We start from the raw sequence: 2693 nt of genomic DNA, 5'->3' as shown, positions 1-2693 counted from the left end.
TGCTGAAATAAAAGGAAAAAAAAATTCTTTACCACTTTGGATAATAGTTATAATAAACTTTTATAAATTAATCTATAAAATTTATCAATTCTTAGGTAAAGTAAATTTTATGTTTTTTGAGATTTTAGGCTTTTTGTTCAGCATAAAGCATCAAGCAAGAGATCCTGGGCTTAATGTTTAAATTTTAAAAATTGAAACTCAAATTGGCTGCTGAAAGTCCACACCACCCATATTTTTCAGGGCCTATAAACAATAATACATAATTTGAATTAATACCGACATTGTAAAAACATTTACTTTGAAAAAATAAAACATTTATTTCAGCTGAAAAGACTATACAGTTTGCTAAGGAAACTTTCTTTTTCAATGGTTTAACCCTAATCCTCTCTAACTGCCATTCTGTCTAATCGTCAATGCAAATATTTAGCTTAATAACTTTTTAAAAATATTATAAAAAGCCTCAGATGGTTATGTAGTATTTTCCATTTGCAGGGTAGTGAAAGATTATAAACGTTACATTGTTAATCTCTATAGACTCATGAGACAGAATTATTGTGAAATCCAAAATGTAATTTTGATTTATCTTAAAGTTACAAATGAGTTGCCCTGGATCAAAAAGAACACACATGACTTTGCAGGTGGAGTTTAAAAAATAGTGATGCAAAATTTTTCCTTCAGCTCAGAAGTCTTACCATACTGCGGCTATAACAATATGAAGAACTGCTACTTATTGAGTGAAAACTACATATTAGTTACTATATCAGAAATTAAATATACTTAGTCACTTAATCTTTAAAGTATATGCTGTAAGGAGCATCTTTGTGTGACAGAAGCTGAGGCCCTACAAGTGTAAGTGACTTGCCCAAAGTCACACAGCTTTTTTTTTTTTCTGTTAAAGAAATGCTTTATTAATACAAACACACAAACTGCAAAAGCACTAAGAAACTTAAATATCTATGTCATAGCAAACAGGTGGCAATTCAACATCCAGGGTCGACAGAATGCTTGAAGGAGACTGCAACGGACTGGATTCCCACGGTGAAGAGGAAATCTTCACAGGTGAAGGGGGGCCCAGCTGTAGCAGCTTTTCAAGCTCTCTCTCCCCACCAAGGGTCATGAGAGGCACTCCATTCCAGGGGAGGTCTGCAATTGGGTGCTCTTCAGGCAGGTCGAAACTCTCAAACTCTAGAGGATTGAAGGGAAAGAACTTTTCTATTTCTGGATAGGTGTCGTCGGAGGCAGGAACCGAGCTTTTTGCTTTAATAGTCTTCTCAGTCACCTTTTTGGCAGGGAAAGTTGGCTGTTTCTGTTTGAGGGGTCCGTTAGTCTTTACTGGCTTTTCTGTAGCTCTGTTGACAGTTCCCAAAGCCTTTCTGGCAGTTTTACGTAAGGCTGGTGGAGCATCAAATATTTTGCCAACACGCGGTGTTGAAACCTGAGATCTCCCGCCTGAGGCTTTGGGTGAAGGCCCAGCCCTCGGCTTTAGCCTATTCTTAGGAGCCACACGGGTGTCTGGTTCTCCATTTTCCTTATCGAATCCTTACCTAGGATTCATGTCTCTAAAGCCTGTTTGTAGTACCAATGAATGGAAAATTTGGCTAGATCTAGCTACCCTTGCAACTAGCTAAGTATCTTTAAATTGGGTAGACAACGACAATGAGTGCTGGAAGTCAGAGTTGGTCTGAGTCCTCATTTTATAGAGGCAAAGTGGCATGCCCAATGCCAGACAACTAGTTATTGGTGAAGCTGGCTTCATTTAGTGTTCATTGCATTCTATTTCCTTAGACAAAACAAGTCAGCAGCAAGAGTAGATCTGTCACAGGACTTGGTCCTGTCTCCGTAAGTCAACTGAGCTAACTCTGTGGCCATCCTCTGGCAATTCCTTTCCTCACATTACTTTGAGAGTATGTATTATTTTATGCAATGTATCCCCTCAGAAAATTGTCTGTGAGTCATGGAATTGAACTGGATGGAGTCTTAGAGTTCTATTAGGCCCACTCCTTCATTTGTTGGATAAAGAAATCCTATCCCAGTGAGATCGATAGATTTTTCTAGGGTCACACACCACTAGTAGTGCCAAAGTCTTGCTCATTCTACCACCAATGTTTGAAATGCTTTAAACATTTGTACTGAGAAAGAGAAAAAAAATAAAGGAAGAAAAAGAAAAGTTTACTTGGGGATTTTGTTCCTTAAAGGGTTTTATGAATTATTTTGTACAGTGGAGAATCCATCTATGAAGAGTGTAATTCCCCCTTTTCTATCTTTTCTATTTTTCCTATTCTGAACTTACTGAATTCATCATATACCTCAACTTTTTTGTCCATAGAAATATGCATCATTAGACTACAAATTATCCATAACGTTTTAAATTCAAATTAGAATTGTCCACACCTTTATTTCTTCTAAACCTTGGGTATGTGAGCCTGTGATAATTCGTATGGCTTAAAGTATTCATAAATTAAGCAGAAATTTGGCTCCAAGTGTCGCCAAAGGGTGTCTGTGCTTATGAGCATTACATAGTAACAAGTTGCAAACCAGCTTAAACCAACAAGCCCATTTCTTCACAATCTAGCTTCTGGTTTATTCTCCCCCTGTTGGCAAGAAAATGGAAATGAAACTGTATCTCGTATGTGTGAAGCTAGCTAGACATTATGTGTATGTGGTAACATGAGCCTTATTTCTCAGAGACCATT

At 37.3% G+C, this 2693-nt stretch overlaps 1 pseudogene across 1 annotated transcript; it reads right to left on the bottom strand.

Annotated features, from left to right (window-relative positions):
• Window positions 1-877: 877 nt before the first annotated feature.
• LOC105806756 lies at window positions 878-2336 on the bottom strand (annotated as a pseudogene). The gene is made up of 2 exons (XR_001137289.1): window positions 2291-2336; window positions 878-1539 (listed from the first exon to the last, which is right to left on the bottom strand). The product of XR_001137289.1 is annotated as a securin pseudogene (transcript).
• Between the last annotated feature and the right edge of the window lie 357 nt (window positions 2337-2693).

Source organism: Propithecus coquereli, unplaced genomic scaffold (genome assembly GCF_000956105.1).
Source record: "Propithecus coquereli isolate 6110/MARCELLA unplaced genomic scaffold, Pcoq_1.0 Scaffold146, whole genome shotgun sequence".
In the NCBI taxonomy this organism is placed as follows: domain Eukaryota; kingdom Metazoa; phylum Chordata; class Mammalia; order Primates; family Indriidae; genus Propithecus; species Propithecus coquereli.
Note: the sequence above shows the minus strand (reverse complement) of the source record. Positions and strands in the feature narration are given on the sequence as shown.